Below are 22,212 nucleotides of genomic sequence, written 5' to 3' on the forward strand. Positions count from 1 at the left end.
ATTGCCCCAAACTCTTTTCAGAAATGTGTAAAATTTTTCAAGATAAAAACAATTATTTCAGTACCCGGTGTGCTCAGGATATTGTTATAGGTCGACGGGCAGTTTTATTTCTGCGTCTTGTCTATGGCTGCAAACTATTGCCAAAATAATTGAATCAATCTATAAACAGTCTATAATTCAAAGTATGGCTAACTGATCATAATCCAAGTTCCAGCTCACTTTTGTACCTGCTTTTAGGAACAAGTAAAACAAGTAATGAATATTTTTTTACATTTCATTTTCTAACAAAAAGGATTTATCGTATATTGGCTTGAAATCATAGTTTTGTTTAAAATGTAAAAATATGCTTCCTGATTTGCTCGGAGAAAAAAATCAACAGTCTGTGAACAATTCCAATATAGGAGGCCTCATAACTTCTTCTGATTAAAGTGAATTTCCATCAAGAAAGTGACAGACAACACTGTGTCAGGCTCTGGGATCCTCTGGGACTCCCCAAGTCTAATTTGCTTCACACCTAAAAGGCAGATAACGCTGTCAATCTGACATTCTGCCAACTCCCACATCCACTCATCAAGAATACACTTAATCTCGAAAACTGCACTGCAACAAATATGGAAAAAGAGAATAAATGAAAGTTGTATGTTAGAGTCTACAGTGGCAGAGGAGTCTAAAGAACCCTGGGGCACTCTCTAGCGCTCTCTATCTGTTGGTCAAGAATAAACTTTGTTTAATGTAAATATTGCATGCAACTCATGCTTTCTGATTTAGAAACAAATTAAGTTAGTCAACAGAAAGTATTGGATCAATTTACATTACTGCATACAATCAATATTGGTGAGGTCAAAGAGAAAAAAATAATGCATTTCAAAGGCACAAGAGAATGGGATTAAAAGATACAAGGAATATCGATTTTTACACATTTTTTTGCAAATGTACCTATTGGTATTGAAATTAATTTGCCAGTAACTAAACCATTTGATTACTGAAGAAAATGTATGCATGACAACAAAGATGAACAAGTAATGTTTTTTCGCCAATTATTATCTTATTTTTGTTAAAGGGATTCTCCAGTTTTTACAAATGTGGCCTAAAACCTTTGAAAGGTCCTTATTAGAAGATCTATGTCCAACAAGACACATTATTTGGCACCATACTCATTTTTATTAATTTTTAAAAATGGGACTACATTACCGTTTTCGAGTCTGTGCGACGACATGTTGAAATGACGTCATTGATGACGCAAATAGCTTCTTTAGTCCATTGAGTTCTACAGGAGAGAAGGCATTCAGGATCATTTAGGAGCTTTTTCAGTCAAAATGACAACTTGTGCTGCTTTGGGTTGCTGTAAAAATCAGCAAATGTTAAATAAGTCGATGTAAACCTCTTTTGATTACCAAAATTTGACAAACAAAATCTGTGACCCAAAAAAATCTGTGACCGCAGGGAGTGACAGTTACAACTCTGCTGTATCGTAGACGGCATGAAAAAGAGAAGAAGAGCTCCGGTTGCATTTAAATACAGGCCACCAGGATCGGACTGCTGCTCAGAGCAGCAGTATAAGTGATGGTGTCACCCCAAGAGCTCATATAACTTTCCTCTCCCTATATTGTCACCTTAACATGTTGGAGGCCAAATGCCCTAATGAAGCTAGAAACTCGCCCCTGGTAGGGTCACCCACAGCCAATTGTTCTTGATTTTATCTTGATAACGGATAAAATTGAGAGTTTCTGTACCCAGTCTGAAGGGATACAGAGGATCCACCCTGGAGGTAAGCCTGAATCAGAGGACTGAAGGCAAGCACCTTCTGACCCAGGTTCCGCATGTGGAACGGTGACATTGACTCATCCTCCAGTGGACCAACCAATGGCAGGGGGATGCCAATGGAGTCGGTGCTTTGTGTTTTGGACAGGCCAAGGCCGGGACCTAAGCGGCCTAATCTCAGTCATGGAAACTGGGTTTTAAGACTTGGGACGTACCTTCGCTGGTGGGTAAGGAGCTGCAGCTGGTGGAGTAGATAAAGCGTTACTGACTCATTTTGGCTCTGGAACCAAAGTCGGTTGAGCTTTTTGCAACCCCTAAAGTCTCTGCCGGTATGTTGGTATTTTTACTGGTGGATGAGTGGTTTACTGCGTGTTGGTGTCATCTATCAGGTGCTTACTGATGTTTGAGTGCGCAGTACCCACCCCTGGGTAGTGTAGAGATGGTGGATTGCAGACATTGGGATGGAATGGACCAAACGCTAATTTCTCAAATCTGTCTTCATTCACTAACTCACCGTTCTCTGGCCTTTGTGCTGAGTTACAATGAGATAATGTGCACCTACTCAGTCCACACTCCATTACCAAGATGACTGTGCTATTGAGGTTACAGCTCATTAACTCCAAGCCTCTGTTACTCATGGTTGGCATGAAGGGAGGCTAAAGCAGCAGCTCCCTTTTTTCTTGCTTCTACATTATTTGATACCTCCAAACTCTGTCTTGTCATTATATACAAGTGTGTGAATGCAAACTAAGTTCATGCTTTTTGGTTGATTATTTGTTGATAAAAATGTCCTTAAAGGCAAAAAAAAATTCTCTTGTGTATTGAGCCAGTCCAAACACCCTTTGTAGCTGCACATATGCACAATGTAACAGTCCACCCACTAACTCATCAATAAGCTCCTTTTGCCTTCTGTTTTTATGCAGTCCCACGCGTTTCTTCTTTTATTCCCTCTCTTCTCACACAAAGCAAATACAAAGCACTTCATATTTCTACTTTGATGTGCCATTATGGGGTGAGGTCTATTGTTCACATACTTGCCCAAATATATTTACACATTAGGGGTAATAACTAAAGAGTGCTTCCTTCTTAAAACATTATCCTTTCATTGTGATTTTATACTATTCTACTCTGCATTTCATCTCTATTCTGTTTTTTTTTTTTTTTATTGTCACTCAAAGCCTTTGCTTTTTGTAATTACCATAATTTAGTGTCATTGATAGTTATTCTTAGAATTCTTTTGATTTCAAAAGTACAAATCATTACTTTTGAATAACCGTTTGCTACAGATGAAATTCTTCCGCAGACTTTGAAAACCACGTTGACGTTGACTGGCTTTTGCGTTTCTGGCTATAGGCAGACTATGCAATTGCACTGGGCCCCATGAGCCACTGGAGGTTCCTAAAGCTGCGTCCTCTGACTCTTTTAAAGGATAATGCAAATGGCCTGTCTTCATTTCTGATATGCTCAAAATAAATGTAGGATATAGAAGAAAAATAAACTGCTATCATTAGCTGTGGTTTGTATTTTTTGAGTCATAATCAAATCCCATTATAGGATTATTATGGGAAGGATCGAGCAGAGACCATCATTTAGCAGTTCATGGATCCTTTCATGGACATGTGTCAAACTCAAGAACCTGAGGCCAAATCTGTCCCTTTAGAGCAGTGGTTTCCAACCAGGGGTACATGTACCCTTAGGGGTACTTCAACATTTGTCAGTTTATTTTTCTAAAATTACGAGACAAATTTCAGCTTGCTCGCAGACATTTTCCTTTTCTATCGATAATACATTGTGGCACAACTCTTAAAAATACAATAAAAAAGGTGAAGATTAACACCTAAAAGTGTCAAAACATCAGAAAAATATGAGTGAAGCTTTCAGACGAGCCTTCTGAGACAAATTAACAAAATAAAGGGGTACTCGCCTTAAGATAGAAAAGATAATGGGTACATTGGACATTGCAAGAGAAAGTAAAAAGGGAAAAATTTGTAAAAAAAAAAAAAAAACAAGGCAATTTATTTTCCAACTTCTGGAAGTTAGAGAGCATACTATGAGAGGAATCGCCATATTTTTCATCACTCCATTTTGCAAGGTGAAGGCCGGTAGTGTCATTGTGAATAACCTACATGTCTCCACTCTATAGTGATGAGCAGATATTGGAAATGCTAGCCTGGAGGAAGTTATACATGTAAATAGTTAAAAAACTAAAAATGAATTTGACATCTCATTGTGTGATTGGTTGAAGGTCACGGTAACCAAACTATGTGCATGAGAAATGCCAGATAGGCGAGAAATACAAACTAACTGGTAAAAACTGGTAAAAAGAGTTTGTTTAACACCTCCATAAAATTAGTGTCAGAGCAACATTCTGAGGGCCTTCAATGTGCAGTTCGCATTATTGCAAAGCTAGCAAGATTTGAGCTAGCAAGACCGCTTCTAAGCTCCACCCCCTCCTCTCCCTACCGTCAAGGCTCCGTCTAAAGCAGGGGTGGCGAACTCCAGTCCTCGAGGGCCTGATTCCTGAGACTTTTAGATGTCTTCCTGCTCCGACACACTTGTTTGAAACCAGTGTGTTGTCATCAAGCTCTGCAGAAGCATGATAACAAGCCATTCATTTGATTCAGGTGTGTTGGACAGGGACACCTCTAAAAGTCTCAGGAATCCGGACCTTGAGGACTGGAGTTTGCCACCTCTTGTCTAAAGCCACGCCCCCACTTAGCCATTTTAGCACATTTTGGAGCGTGCGTGGGTGGGTCAGAGCGGAACGTAGGCAGGACAAGACATGAAGGTATCTGATTGGCTCTTTTCCAAATGAACCAAATGGCAGGGATTGGTCAGAGTTTTATACAGAAGACTTCTGACTCTTTTCCTTCCTTTTTCTAAATACATAATGTACCGACTGGTGTTTAAATTATTAATTAATATTGTCTTATTAAGTGGTGACTTAGTATGACGGCTGATAAGACTGGCAAGTTTTGGTGCAGGTGTAAGTTGCCAAACAAAAATCTAAAACAGGCGATATTTTTTTTAACGTAAAAAATGTGGCGCAGTGTGAAAAAATGTTGAAAACTGTTTGTAACAATTGTAAATAACTAACTCAGCTGTAGATATCTCAGCTCCTCCTAATGCACTAATTTAATGAAACTCAACAATATTTGCCAGGGCTCACAGTAATCCCATGCTTATATCACATGATGGCTGTCATTTTTAATTGTAAATTGTTGAAAGAACGTTCCATTTTTCCAAATTCCCACACTTTTTCTTAAATCATTCCACAAACTATTCCGAAATTAATGAAATGTGGTCACAAAAGGTAGGGACTGATATCTGTCACTTTGTTTTGATATTGTTGGCGCCTTACATACTTTACATATCATTTGTATGTGGAAGTACAAACTAGGGCACAATGGTGTTTTCCCACCTAGAATCTGCAGCTCACTTGAGCTCAGACTGATCCGTATTTGGCTCCTGAAGTAAGTCGAGTTTGACACCCTTGCTTTAATGGATGCGGAATCTCTCCACGTACTGTAGCTACAGTACGCAAACTGGGGCCCCCCAAAAATCATCCTGCATAGGGCCCTAACCACACTAGAAATGGTTTTCGCCACTGGTTTTTGAATGTAGTAGAATCTGTATCATTTATTCTAAGAATGGCCTCACAGCAGACAAATGAGCTGGTAACCTTTGCTTAAGGGAAATATTCATTTATTTCAAAAACATCGAACATCTTTAGCAGCTCTCAGTGATGTGCGCCATGCCATTGAGTGGTCGCCCCAGATGTCTCATTTGACATTGCCTGCAGGAGTACAAGTGTCAAGAGTGATTCTCAGACAAGAGGGGTTAAACAGTCCATTCTCCTGATTGAAGATGCTGACAGATAATAGCTTGCAGCCTCACTCTGTAAACTTTCAAAAGGCGGAACTGGAATATTATGCAAATTCAGGCTGAGTAATTAGAAGACATGTGAATCTAATAGTGGCTCAGAGGGGAATCACTCTGCAATGACAAATTATATGATTCAATGGTCACGGTGGAAGAGTAAATGTATTTATCACAGGGGCTGTGCAGGGTGAATATTTTTCAAGTAGTGCAAACCTGTCGCTGTGGGTCAAATAACATATGATGATGTATTTCAATAATAGAGTGATAAACTTACAAGTCATTAATCCTTCCTTCAGTAGCGTGTTTGGATTGGTATCAGTGGGCTAAACTATCCAGTTTCTGACACACACACCATATGGTGCAGCATGCAGAGAAGAAGTCTTGGTATTCCAGCATAATTACATATTTTAGATTTAAATACAATCTTATTGAAATAATGGCTTTACTTTAGTTGACAAACTGAGAGTTTTAAAAATCCCCACACGTTTGTTTTCACACACTGTACACACAAAACAGTATACAAGGTGCAATGTAAAACGATCACTCTGAGGCTCACCATTAATTAATGAGGCTCAGCAAAGAGGCTCATGTGTTTCTCCTCTCAGCTGGCTTTATTGAGGAAAAAAAATTGGAATTTGAGCAGTCAATGAAAGTGTCATGCAATAAGGTTTTTTTTTTTTTTTTTTTTTTTTTTTTTTTTTTACTTTATTCAGTCTTCATAAATTTATGTACACAAATATCAAGAGATGAAACAATAAAAACAAAAACTCCCAAACCTGAGAACAGTGCGAAAATGATTTTTAATAGTTGTATTGCTCGCTTCAATGCGTTTTATATTATCATACAAAATGCCCATAAAATGTTTCAAAACAATTTCATGAAATAGAATGACACATTTTGTCATAAATCCACTTCAATCCAATATTCATGCCAATAGTGTCACTGTTCAGTACTGGTGTCACGGTTATGAGTATGCGCACTACCGGAAAATGAATTTATGCTACTTCCGCTTAGCTTTTGTCTACTTCCGCCGTTTTTATTGAGATAAGAAACTTAATTTCAAGGTTATTTGACGAGTGCTGAATGGCTTCTTTTCTTGTACAAAAATGTACAACTGCTCAATATACGAGGCAGGAGAGGTTCCAACATCACAAAGAAATGATAGACAAGTTAACCTTCTTCATGGTGAAGGGCACGCCATCACCAGACTTGTATTCTGTTTGGATAAAAATAAAGCACATGTTGGAAAAAACATGATTATAATAATATACATTGCAGTAAAAAACAGTTAACCTAATGTAACTTTATTTTTTTAAATCAGTATAACCCAGTACGGGTACATCTCAGTACGTAGCAGTCACGTACGATGTGAACTCAGACCGTGACACCGGTTTGTAAATATGAGGGTGTCAAAAAAAAAATGTAGGAAATCATACTTTTAGAAAATAGAAAAATAAATGAAACAATTATTTGACTGTGTGAACCAACAGAGCTGATCGTTACATAAACTAAGTAATCAATGCTCTAGAATATAACCTAATTATACATCGCCAGACAAAGACTCATTCTGCGCTGGGAGGAATTACACAGTACTCAAATCATTGTTTGCTGTTATTGAGCTGCCATCTGCCATTTCAAATCCCTCTCAAAACAATTGCTCTATTTGTTCAAGATTTGGAGGAAACTTTGTATCTATTCACCAGATTTCTAAACAAGTACAAGCCCAAAACACCAATAAAGCACATTGAAACCCCAGAGTCCGAAAACCCTCAAAAGATTCATGTGTTCAATAAAACCACACTCCATTTGTATCGCTGAATGTCACCAAATTGATTTTAATTTGTAACAATCAAAAATATATCTGGCTTCCCTGTGCTGCTCTTCTGTGGGGAAATCATCCTTTTTTTTTTTTCTTTTTCTTTTTTTGTACAATTTAATGAAATATTAAGTTAGATTCAGCTGAGTTGAGTTGAGAGATTTATATTTACCAAGGTTCAACTAACAACATTTAAAAGTTTGCAAAGTTTTTTTTTTAACTTTCTAATTATGCTAGTGTTTCTCCTCAAACATCAATCTGTCTGCTGAAAGTATTTTACCAATGGTGGAGTTTGTTTTCTGGGTTGGAGATGGGGTCCCGCCCTAAGTAGAGGAGTTCAAGTACCTTGGGGTCTTGTTCATGAGTGAGGGAACGGTGGATTGGTGCGTTGCACCGATCTGTCCTGGTGAAGAGGACGCAGAGCCGAAAGGCAAAGATCTCACTCATAATTGTAATCTTAAGAATCTGTCACCGTTGAAAACGTATCTGAATTGGAATGAAGTTAAAAGAATGGACTTTGTAATTGTAATTACCATGGAAATTCAATAAAAAACTTAGGTAACACTTTAGTTTAGGGAACATCTATTAACCAGTTGCTTATTAGCATTAGTAACATATTGGCTCTTAATTTGTAATTATTAAGTACGTATTTATGCCTTATTATACACTTAATCTCGCAGTCCAAAGAGGGTTAGGGTTAGGGTTAGGATTAGGATTAGGGTTTGGTTAAACCTGAATCCTAAACCTAATCCTAACCCTAGCATGTTAAGATTGTAATTCATATGCAACAACTTCCTTACTTAAAACCAATAAGTAATACTTCTGAGGTTATTGAGGGAAAACTCTTAGTTAATGGCTTACTGGTTGTATATTAAGACCATGCAGAATAAGGCATTAATAAGTACTTAATACTGACTAATTAAATATGCATGCTAATAAGCAACTAATAAATGGTTAATAGGTGTTCCCTAAACTAAAGTGTTACCAAAACTTACAATTTAATTAAACTCCAAATAGGTGCATGGCTTACACATACAGTAAGTAGCTAACAAGTATGAAAATTGAATAGGAACAGTACAATTTCAACTCTTGCTAAATTCTAAATTATTGTCTCTAGTTGGTTGGCCTTTTACATAATATACTGTAATAAATGCACTAAAATTTAAATATAAAGATGCTAAAACAAGATCATACACACAAAAAAAAACCCACATACAATCATCACAACGCTATATGAATAAAAAATGGTAAAATTGTAATTGTGAATGTATTTGTAATTGACTTTCAGGGGAATCTTTTGGGGGGAATTTATTTGTAATTGAAAAAAATGCAGATTATTGTAATCATAATTGAACATGGATAATTTAAAGCATAATTGTAATGGAAAAATGTAATTGACTCCAACCTGGTGGGTGGGCTCTCCCTTGGTGATAGGGTGTGAGATCCTCAGGTGTTTTGTCTAACAGCACTTTTTTTGTTTTTTACCAGATTGATAGTTCCTGCAATTTTTACTGTAATATTTTTTGCTACAGATGTGTGTCTGTGCCTTTAATTTTTCAGCAAAGTAGTTTAAATAGCACTATATACCAGTGGGTTGCAGTGGTTTGCACAAGATTGTGAATTGTTATAAATCGTTTAATGTGAACGATAGAAGAAGCAAGTTTTCTCAGGTTTAGGTCACTGTGATAGTTAGATAGACTTTATTCAAACTGCCTTTGAAATATGGCAGAAAATAGACTATTCAACATGTCATGCAGTCACAGGATCATTCCAGTACAGATGGGACATTTTGGATGCGTCACAACATTTAACATTGATGGATACCTGCAGATGTTTCCCTACAATTTACTATCAGGACCCAAGAGACTGCATCTGGTTTAATTGCTGTCCGGCCTCTCCAAAATCTATTAATAGGGATTTAGAACAAATACACCAAAGGTTTACTGGCACTGCCATCAGTTGTTGTGGCAATAAAAGGTCTCCAGTTTCCATCATTTGGTGTATTTGTGTCTATGTATTTGTTGGAGAAAAAAAAAAAAAAAAAAAAAAATCACAGCACAAAAGAAAAATGACTGAAGAGGCAAACCTCTGCTGCCCAGTCACTAACAGCCCTGAAATTGTTTCTCAGTCTGCTGGGCCGAAAAAACTGTTGGTCCGTTAAATGTCTACTAGCCAAAACCTCTGGCACTTCATGCTGTACTGACCGCCTGAATGCAAGTTAGTCGGTCAGATGAAAAGATGGGAGAGGTTTGATTCTCAGAGGAAATGGAGGTGAGAGACAGGTGACGGTATGGGTGAGTGAAAATAGGTGTGGAGGAAGACTTGATTTGATTTACAAAAGCAGAGCTAATTTATTTACACAGTGCACTCAAGCTGTTTGGTATGGACTTTCCTGTTTTTGTTTTCAACTAGACACATTTTTACCTTTTTTTTTTTTTTTTTTCTAAAGATTAGATAGCTATAACGTGGGGATAACTTTCGGAAAATTGTGCACAAAATAGCTACATTTTCTATGTACATAATAATACTAATAATTAAAACTTGTTGATTACATAAAATATTTGGGAACACTTTACTTGAAGTTTTATACTTAACGGCTGACATTACGCTGTCATTATTACGACATGACACGTCATTAGCATGAATAAGGTGTCATGGAGGCTGTCATTAAGCGTTGTTCTTTACCCTAACCCTTCGTCACCCTAACCCCTAACCCTCTCATTGAGAAAAAAAACATTCCTCTATCTAACCCTAACCTCACGAGATCCTTCCACTTAACCCAAAAAATGCCAACATAGCTCCAAAGGTGTCATAAATTAGCAAACAACACTTAACGACAGCCTTCATGATAATGAAAGGTATGACAGCGTAATGTCAACCGTAATGTATGACACTTCAAGTAAAGTGTTACCAATTATTTATTCATTAAAACAGGTTCGTTGAAGCCAGGATTCTGTTTCATGAAACCCATGGTAAAAACCAAGCTCATCTCAGCATCTTCGATGATGAAGGACGTGTAGAGCATATTAAACAGGAGAGACATTGTTTCCTGAACCCAAATAAGCATTATTTGAATTCTGAGAGTGTCTCATTTCCCAAGCCACACAGTCAGCAAGTGTTCCAACACAAAAAGATTGTGATCAGGCTTGAAGAGAAAACACCTCATCATCCTGCACAGAAAATTAATTGTTTTTCATGGCTAATTCAGAAGCTTATTAGCATAAATTGACAGCTGCGGTGGTGCCATGTGCATGCATAAAAAAGTAGAGTTCAACCTCCGGTCGAACACGATCCTCCAGATAAAGCCATGGTTATCTCAGAGGTCAGCTGAAGGAACAGACCCCCCCATCAGAGGGAACGCCAGCAATGAACTGCAGCCTCAGCGCCATGGCTGACACAAGCTTTTTTTGTTGGTTAGCAGAATTAAACAACCCCATGAGACATAACAACACACACAAGGTCTCTTTTGTATACTCCATTAGCATTAGAAAAATTACGAACACTCGTCCAAGTCTCTGTAAACTGTCACACCTTGCCGAGCATGAACATAATTTAACATTCCACGGCCTTAAAACAAACAGATATTTGCTTACAAGTAATCGTCATGAGTGCTACACATTACTGGTTGTATGATTACCACCTGAGTCCATGACTTATTCTGATTAAATGTCTGAGGCCTTCTTTAGGGAGGCAGAGACCATTAAGAAAAACCTAAAACACACAAACAGCTGTGATGAATGACTAATACTAATACACCCTGCAATCCATTGCAAAATCACAACTGTTTTTGCATGAGAATGTGAATAATTATGATACAGACTGCATTTTGTTTGATCCTCTGTGAAAAGTGCATTATTGAATGTGATTTCTGTTGTCTGGCATAGTGAATGAAAACAGACTGTATACAGATAATTAATAAATAGTTAATTTAGCCCAGTTAACTATAGCGTCTTTATTTCTGAGGGCTGAGAATCCAATGTGGAACTAAAGTCATGACATATCTTGTGCTCCAAAAATCTAAAAATAAGGAATGTGGTTAACTGAATATACTGTAAATAAGTCTAATTGATGAACAACACCAAACATTCAATAGCTCGCCGTAAAAAAAGAAAAAAAAAAGAAAAAAGAGGATATCATCTTAATTATAACAGCAAATGGATCAATCATTTCCCAAAGATTTGGAAACAAACCTCACCATTTAACATTTAGTAGTAAACCATCTCATGGTAACCCATGGTTACCCATTACAAGCAACAAGATAATCAAAACTTCCAGGCCAAGTGACAATAACTAGTCACTAGACAATGACTAATTTACAACAGAAATGTTGACGGAAACTATATCAAAATATATGATTTTTGTCGACTAATGAAAATGAAAGTATACTTTCATCACATGGGACAAAATCCAATCAGAACTCATGTGATCATACACAATATTGATCACATCAAATCTGTCTGTATTGACAAATATTAATATATCCCATATCAGTTTGGGAATTAAATATTGAATGCATAAAGTCTTATGTGTTTTCTATTTCAGTCTACTACATTTGTAAAGGATTTAGTAGACCAAAATCTCTTAATGTCATTTAGTTGACTAAAGCTAGACTATAATTATAATAATCCTGAAGACTACATTTGGACTAAAATGCATTTTAGTCAAAAGACTGACTAAAACATCAAAATGAACACTGCCTGTGACATGAAACGTTATAAATAATCGAACCACTTACATTTGTTCAAGTTAACGTCTTTTCCCCAGTTAAATCAAAACTCTTTCACTGTTTGTTGTATATTGTTGCTTTTCCACTATTTAATATCTTAAACAAAGGATTGTAGAGAAGACAAGGATATTCTAAAATGCATTCAAATAGAAGGAAATTATTGGGTTTATTTATGGGGTCAAAGTACAGGAATTGCAAGACATTAAACTGGACAGAAACAACCTTTGAATTAAAATGCTTAAAACAATAAACTCACTTTTTGATGTCAGTGTGTGCAACATTCAGTAGAATAAAGAAAAAAAATAAAAAAATAAAAATCTAATGAACAATGAACATTTTCTGGAAAATCTTTACAAGAACAGCCACCAGTCCTTTGGGGTTGTGACCCGTGTACTTGGAATTTAGTTTTATCATTACATCAATGCCAATTATTATTTCTGAGAGATTATTCTGCGGTGTCAGAAGACGCATTTACCTGCTGAAATAAAAACCCATTAATGACAGCACTTAATGGGAATAACACTGCAGACAATGGGTTTAATCATATTCCATTTTAGGAGTAAAAGGTCATCTCGTCTGGAGACATTCAATAATAGGTTGTCCATTGACTCAGTCCATAATTTTTGCATGGCATAATGTGGTCTGGAAGTAGAGTTGGCAGAGATTGTGCTCCGTGCAGACTTCACTGTTCTAATCTACTGGTTTGAACTCAGCAGAAATGCAGTTCATTCATCCAGGGACTTTCCCTGAAAGTTGCTTCCAGTCCAGTCCAGTCAGACAGCAGGAAGCCACAGGACCATCATCTACAGAGGGTCAAATAAGGCCAGCAGGAGACTCAACTTCCAAAAATCAACTTCTAGACCCTAGCTTCCCAAAGTGGGGTATGCAAATTGTCATTGGGCGTAGCATCTAGTGGTGACAGTAATAATAACAATAATGCATTGGATTTTTTTATAGTGCTTTATCATAGACTCAAAGCGCTTTACAGAATTAAGGGATTATTCTTTCACTCCACATTTAGTGATGGTAAGCTACTATTGTAGCCACAGCTGCCCTGGGGCAGACTGATGGAAGCGAGGCTGCCAAAGTGCACCATCGGCCCCAACACACACTACATTCATACTAGGCAATGTGGGCTAAGTGTCTTGCCCAAGGACACAATGACAGATACCACTGGAGCGACTGTCCCCCGCAGCGAAACAATCTCATTAAAAAAGCCAAAATATGGCGAGAGCTACATTGCTTTGCAATAGCCAAACGCGCTTGGTGCCCTTTGCCACTACGTACGTGTGTGAACGTGGATTTTTTACAATAGACAATGATGAAAACAAAATACAGAACAAGACTTTGCATGGACAACAGTTTTAGTCTCAGACTCTCTCAAATTCAGCCGAACATTGCAGAATGATGTGTATTCTCTCAACCTCACCCTTCTCATTAAAGCTGTAGCAAGTTGTATTTCACAGTTTCAGGGTGATTAATATGTTGTATTACTGCCATATGTTCAATCAACCAAAGTTTGGTCGATTTCATTTCCAAAATAAGAGATTTTGTACTGAAAATGCTAATTAATTACATTAATCAAGTGATAATTCTGAACGTTTTCTTGTGTCCTTAGAGTTAATTATATTATTTTCTTATATATTATTCCCCAACAGGATAGATGAAATTCAGGTACAAATTTTACTGTAGGGCTACATTACATTATGTTTTTATGTGTACAGGAGTAAGGGGTACATGACTTCAGATTAAAGATCTGAAGGGGTACGGGACTGTAAAACGTTTGGGAACCACTGTTCTACACCAGTGTTTCCCAAATGAAGGTACACCATGGCACTACAGGGGGTACAAGAGAGAGAGATGAAAATTAGCAAATAAAGTGTCAGTCTTGGTCCCACCCCAGGTGTGAATTAACCAGAAATCATAAAAACTATAGATATCAATCTTTTTTTTTTCTTGTAACAAAACACTTTGCAAATGCCCACATCCCAGAAAAACAGCTAAACTTTTCCCCGGCTGGATTGACTTTTTTTTTTTTTTTTTTATGTTAAAGTTATGAAACTGAAATTTGATGACTGAGTGCTTTGATGTGTTCCTTTGATATTGAGAAAGTGACTGTATTCTGAATGCGCTCAAACGAAAAAATAACTGTACCTGAATGCAGTTGCCTGGAATAAGTGTTCCAAATAAGTATTCTGAATACATCTGTTCAGTTACTACCCAACACTGTATATAGATTTGTTTTATTTATTTTCTCTTTTGTTCTCTTTCTTTTATTACTTGTCATCTTTCCATACTCCTCACAAGGATGTTCTTGTAACATAAAACAAAATATGCCTAATAAAAAATTAATCACAAAAAAAAAAAAAAAAAGAAATCAATCTATTCAGGAGCCACTGAATCAGTGTTTTTCAACCTTGGGATTGGGAAAAACCCCATTTGGGGTTGCCTGGAGTTAAATGGGGTTGCTTGAAATATCTGAAAAATTGAAAAAAAAAATTTTTTTAAATTAAAACAATCTTAACAGAACAGAAATGTTTGATATCAAAATGGGGTCACAACTCTAAAAAGGTTGGGAACCACTGCACTGAATAGTTTCTTTCCACTTATTTACACAATGAGATTCTTTAAAATGTGTTATCATTCAATCATCATTATGCTCTATGGGTGTTTTCTAAGCTAAATGTTGTAGTCAAAGGAGGTACTTGGATTTAGTAATAAGAAAAAGGGGGTACTTCAGCTAAAATGGTTTGAGAAACACTGTTCAAGACAAAACAAACTCCAATTCATTGTGAAACATGTCAGAAACAAGTCATCCTCTATTATCTTTTTTGATTTCTCCAAAAGAGAGAAGCTGTTAAAACAGTTTCAGTTGCACATTTTAATGAGATGCCCTATACCAGCCTACATACATAACTCATGCCTGTAGGCAAAGAATAAAGAAAGGTCACCCAAGGTTCAATAGGAAAATGAAGATGCTTCAAAAAATGCTTGTGATAATCATTAAAAACATTACCAAAGTGATGTCAATTCTAAAAATAACCAGTGTTTTTCATTCGTCTTCATCCATCACAGTAATACAACATGGACACACTGACTAACCACATGCATTTAGTGTAAGTGAAGACTTAGGATTTGAGAGGCTTTAACATGAACAGAGGTTACTGGAGCAATGGCTGTGGTCTGACATCCTGAAAAGCATCTTTATGTCCATGTGCTCTATGGAAGGGTCCCATTTATCTCATCTGTCAAGTAAAGAGGACATGATAATGAGGGTTGAACCCTCTGGTAAATGGCTTTTCTCGTCGGTATTCAAAACAACTCTGAATCATGGGAACACTTAGCAGAATATTGTGAAATACACACAAGAGGTTTGAAGCTTTCACAGAATTTACAAGTTGGTTTTAATGCATTATTAACCTTCTAAAGAAGAAACAGACACAGCCCTTGTAAAGCATAAAGGTCAACAGTTATTTGGTCTTTACAAAGAACACTTGTAATCCAAGTTCTGTATTCAGTTCAACTCACATTGGGAAACCACAAGTCACCCAGTTTACTATGCAGTTGTCACCCTCTGTTGGTTGGAAACAAAATTGCAATTAGCATTCAGGTGAGGTTAAAATCAGTTATCTTATCCTTCATCTTGGTTTGTTTCAAACTGAGGCAAGTAGATGCAAACAAGTGGACAGACTTAGCCCAACACCAAATTAAGTACATTTCTTAGATGTAGAAAATAGTTTTGCAAGTAAATTACTGTATATACACATCAGTCATAGAAATGGATATCAGTTTAAAGGTGAAAATTCACCTTTCACCAAAAACTTTTGACTCCTAACAGTATTAACTTATATCAGTAATTGGATTATATTTCAGACTATCTAGTATTGCAACCACCTAACAAAAATATTATGTAAGTAAGACTGGAATAAAGTTAACAGCAAAGCTTGAAATTAGAAATAATGTACTTTGAAACAAGATCATAAATAAGTCAAATTGGAAACTTTTTAGCTTATTTAAACCAACAACAACAAAAACTTGATAAAACATTTAAAAGTATTTCTTTATATTTAACCAACTGGTAATCAGTGATTCATATTCTCCACCAAAAATTGTAAACACCAATATTTTCATTTCCTTAATCATTTTATTATCAAATGTAAAGCCACACAAGCGCAATAATAAATTACTGAAGGAATAAATTATTAACTTGGTAATACAGTTGCATGTACACAAAGCCATCATGTAATACATGCGCATATATATATATATATAAAAAGAGTTGAAATCCAAACTAAATCCTCAGACTTGCAGAAGAATTCCCAATGTTCTTAATAGGCCGGGACAAGTGCAATACTACATCAGCACAGAGCATTGCTCCCTCTCCCAACCTGCACAGAAAGGGATCACATCTCCTTGATTATTTTCAGTTCTATGATCAGTTTTGCATGGATTTGCACAGCACTACTTTGAAAAGCTGAAAGCAAACCAGCAAAACTAACCAGAGACCTACGTGCCTTGGCTACATTTGTTGCTTATCCGGAAGGAAAAAAGTCTAGAAGTACTTTAAGTGCTCACACTGCAGTAGAAATACATCAAACTACCTGCACTATAAGCACTTTAATACTTCTGAACCCCATCTTTCCACGCAGAACATCGCAGCAATGGGAAATTGCTTGAGCACTGCTGCAGAGGAACTTTCACTTGGAAAAAGGACTTGGATGAAAACGCAGAACACTGTCAGTTTTGCATAGATTTGCACAACTTACTTCTTGCAGCGCAACTATGCAAAACTAACAGTGGGCCGCCGCTATTGAAGAGCCAGTTTATGGACACAAAAGAAGACAGAGCAGATGAGTCCCAGCCCCTTATGCCAGAAGGAGCACTTAGGGCAGTAGGTGCTAGTCTACTTCACTATCTGCACTAGATGCACCTTAGCATAAGCACAAGTGGAGGACACTAGTTATCAAACTTGGTGAATATGAACGCTACGTATATGTCTATTCAAATGGCAATAGACTAAAATGACACAAATGTAAAAGGGTTCTGTAAACAGTTGGAGCTCTTGAGCAGCAGGAAGCAAATGCCACAGCGAGATGACAAGGAGTTGGTAAATGTGCAGTGGCACGAGCATTTTGTGTCGGTCTAATCGGGGTGGGCAGGTAGCAGCTGAGAGTGTGGAAAAGGTCCCATCCTTTAGTTAGCATCATCAGAAGAGTGCTGAAAGTGCCTTCACTGCAGTAGATTACAGATAACTACCTGCACTGTAAGCACTTTGACACTACAGTGACTGCAAACGCTTCAGAAAGGCCATTTTTTTTCTTCAATTCCACGTTGTGGTGCTTTAAACGCCAAATTATGCACTTCCCAGGAAATCCAGGAACATGAGAATCTGCACACAAAAAAAAAAAGTTGGTGGAATTCAATGCATTAATAACCTATACCACATAATTCTAGACATTTAACATTCTTATTGTGCAACATTTCACCCCAAAAGTGATTTTTTTATTACTAAAAAGCCATGATTGTATGTTTTGCTGTAGAGCACCTTGAGTGAAGACCTAAATTTAACAGCATCTAAAAACTACTCATAACTAACTAACTTTTTAAAGACAAAAAATAAGCGATGTTTTAATTTGAATTATTGGGATTTTTTGCACTGACTTGACACCGTTTTACAGTACGCAACAGCAGCAAGCCTATATTGTTGTCATTATCTGGTACTGTTGAAGTAAATCATTTTTCTCAATGGTTTAAATGTGAATTATAAAATGTATATAAATGATGTACTGTTAAAGAGCATTAGCAATCAACTAGAATATGTTTGGTTGGATAATTATTGTATGAGCTTTTTCCCCTCCATTATAGTATTCTTGAAGTTATTATTCCTCCTCAGACAATCCACAAGTATACAGGTTTTCTCTCTCATTGCAACTTTGTAATTTGTGTTGTTTAATATTTAATGCAAATGTTTCAGAGTTTAATGAAAAAAGCTGGATAGTTGACTTAATGATTGAGCTGATATTTGAATGTTCAAAATGTCACTTTAAATTTTAAAATCCTCTACATCAAACCATTATTTTATCTTAAAACCGGTGTACTGTAGATTAAACCTACCGTGAACGTTTCCTACGACAGACAGTGGGTATGCGCACCTGGCAAACTGCGCATGCGCGTCCGTCATTTTGAAAAAAAAAAAAAGGTACTAATCTGTCCTTTAATTTTAAGGTTATAATTAGGGTTTGTCATTGTAGGAAAAATTAAGGTAGCAACATATTGTATGTATACGTGTAATATTGACTACGCTATTAGTGCACATGCGCCTGTAGGAGACTTTCAAGAGTAGGATTATTTTTCACTACACCAGGCCCAACTTGATTTCTGTATTTGTGGCATCAAAAATTAAAAAACAAGTCTTAATATATTTTAATGTAACATTTAAAAATAAATCATGCAGGTGATTTGGAACTACATTTAAATGATAAATGTAAATATCTGTGACAGTGGTTAGACTAAATAAAATAGAGAGATGGTATATTTGACCTTTTTACACGAGGATTGGTTTTGGATTAAGGTCAAACGGAACATGAAGGATCAACTCAGTCACCAAATAGATATGGTCAACCTTTCGAACATGAATATTGGATGTTGATATGATACATTATAAAACAATATAAACCTCTTTCACTGACATTGATATTAATTGTTGAAAGAAGTCCACTTTTTACATTTTTAACTAAGTAAAGATGATATTTCAGACCACATTAAATTTTAGGCAGTCTTTATAGCCAAGGTGGAGAGAGCACCAGAGTTCTTTTGGACACCATAGAATGAATAGTCAATTCTGTACCCCTCCCCCACGCACCAACATGGCGTCCACCAGTCAACAGTTTCAGTCTTTTTAACAAGTCGGCTCCAACATATTAGGAGAACCGAACGAAAACGAAAGTTGTGGTGTAAATATTGATTGAATGTGGTGTGAGTGGGTGGTCCATGCGTCTTTACTGGGTTGCTGTGTGTGATGTGGGAGCGGAAGCAAACTTTAGGGTCCGGTAAACGAGCGACTGGTGACGGACAGCTCCGTCCACAGGCAGCGTGAGTTAGCTTAGCAGGCTAACGCGTGTGCAGACAGGACGATGAAGTCAGCCTCCGGTTCGAGGGTCCCGACCCCGCAGAGAGGTTAGACATTATTTAAGGGGCTTTAAAAAGTATCTAAAAATAGGTTAAAATCCACACACATCGTACGATTTATTGGTTTGTATTATGTTATTTTTTGTGTGAGAAAAAAAAATAAAAATAAAAAAAAATAGAAAATGTCGCTAAACATTCAGTAATAATGCAAACATGGAAAGTTCTGGAACTTTTGGCGGACGATTTATAACAGGAATAAGGATTATTTTTATTTTAAAAAACAAACGTTTTAGCAAGAGCTCACGGAAAACAAAGTTACATGGCGCAAAAGCATTTTAAATTATATAAATGTTAACATTCCTATTTTTTTTTATAGCACAACAATATACTTTGACAATCTATTCACAGACGATATGCTTTTACCCAAAACACAATCTTTCAGCAATGTTAGAAGCACTTATAAAGTTACCCAATAGGTTGTGTATTATGAAATCACCACGTTCACTTCAATATGCATAAATGAGATATAATTTGTCCCACAAAGGGATGCAAGTAAAAATGACAAGTTGACATGATATTAATGACTTTCTTTTATAGTTTATTCAAAAAATTAAATCAACGTGATTTAATTTGAGTAATAAAATGTGATCACTATAAACGCTTAGCATCTGTTCTAAAGTTGTGCATTAGCCTTGTCCAATCAGAAGCTAACTTCGACATTGTTGTATCATATCCTACCACAGTAGTTACTAGCCCTCCAAACAAAAACACTGCGGTAACTGCTACACATATTAAACAATACAAATGCTCCCCGATTAACATAAGGATACAAAACATTGTATCTTCAAGATCGCGATACATATCTGTACGTCGTGCTGTCCAGTCATAGCAAACTTAGCCCCCCCACTCATAAATACAACTTTTTCATGTTTACACGTAAAACTTAATCTACAATACATTTATAAACTGTAAGCCAAGCAGACAATGAATGAACGGGTGATTAAAGTTAGTTGAAGTAGTTTTATTAGTGTTTGGCTTTAAGCTAGCCTTAGCAGCTAACTCGAGGCCTGTCGTAGCTCCATGTGCTGCTGCTACTGCTGCTGCTGCTTTGTTCTTCGTGTACTTTTAAATGAACACCGGTGCTCACACGCGCACGACAAACTTCACACCGGGTCCACAAACAGCCCACAGCGCGAGCACAGGTGCGTGCGCCGGGGCCAGCCTTCACCAAAGTGCGCAACACGTTATTTTTCCAACAAGTGACGAAGCTCACTTCCTCGGTGCAGCAGCGGCAACACATGCTTTTCAAATCTCCCTCATTCTGCTACTAAGGACGAGAGGTTGCCATGCGCCTATGCAACAGTGTTTCCACGTGCGGAAATTAACGATTAAAATGTTAATTCGCACGTGGAAACACTACAGCGTGACTCAGAGCTCAATCCTCTGCACTTTTTTTCTCCTCCAACGTGTGTAGCATCTCCCATAAACCTAACAACAGGTTTCCTGCCAATAACAGACGCCCGACTTCTGGAAGAAAAAACACATCATATCATATTATACTCACCTTTAACTCACTGTTTCTGGAATATCTGCACGCCCGGAAAAAAAGAGTAGCTTCGCGTGTTTTCTCATTAGCAGGGATATAAGTGAGCAGCCATGTGGGGCTACAATTTGCCTGGAGTTTTGGAATCGTAGTGGGATTGCAAAAGTGGCGCGAGTGGAGTGTGGGGTTTAACCATGTGGTGAATGAAGGGCGGCTCCCAGCCAGCAGAGCTCAATCATTAGCATAAATGAGCCACTTCCCCCTGAGTGCTGCTCTGGAGTTCCACCACTTAACTCATATGTAAGTCACCAAAGTGTCTGACATAAATTATGCACACTAGAATCCACTTTGGAGATTTGCATTAATTGTCAGTAAAAAAAAAAAAAAAAAAAAAGTCAATTAAAAAAGTCCAACAAAAGACATTTACTTGAATACATAGGCAATACAATTCTATATTATTATTATTATTATTATTATTATTATTATTATTATTATTATTATTATTATTATTATTATTATTATTATTATTATTATTATTATTATTATTTTACATATTTTACATATTTTACTGCATATCTAGTAGAGGTGGGATGATAAACAGTGTTTCCGATACATAAGAGATTAATGTGCTCACAATAACAATTTGACACAATATTTTTTTAAAAAGAAAAAAAGACCAAAAACAATAGCAGTTTGAAAATTAAAAAAAAAAAAGTCCCTCATTTGACTTCAACTTTTGAAATACTTACTCTGGTTATGACCTATTCAACTCAATAGGGTTATCAAAATAAATAAATAAATAAACTAACCATAACAATATGGTTTGTAGTAAATGTTCTCCTCTCACGATACTTCTTGTATCATTGACAATACATCTTGTGACGTTCCAACTTTTAATATCTAGTCTTATCCTAACAAAAAAAAAAAAAAAAAAAGAAAAAAAAAAAACATACTGCAAAAGTTAAAGCTCAAATGTAAGAAAATGATGTGGAGCTAAGAACACAGAGATTAATCTGTTAGGGAAAAATAGGGAATATTTTCTTTATTTAATTTGCAAATTTGGTTTTTTTAAATATTTTGTGAATGTGACGGCTGCACAAAACTCAATATTTTGGGTAAAAAAAACCCCCACCTACTCTCATTTAAATGATTTTATATTGATTTTTTTATTATTATTTATTATTTCAATATAAATTGCATTCTGTAACCCAATTTATAATTGCAACACTTTTCCACAGGAGGCTTTTAAAATTATTAAAGTAGTAGAAATAATAAGAAAGTGAAAGGGGGAAAAATGCAGTGTACAATAACATTACAACAGAGAAGCAGTTTTCAAATTGAATACATATTTTAGTT

Source organism: Gouania willdenowi, chromosome 21 (genome assembly GCF_900634775.1).
Source record: "Gouania willdenowi chromosome 21, fGouWil2.1, whole genome shotgun sequence".
NCBI classification, from domain to species: Eukaryota; Metazoa; Chordata; class Actinopteri; order Blenniiformes; family Gobiesocidae; genus Gouania; species Gouania willdenowi.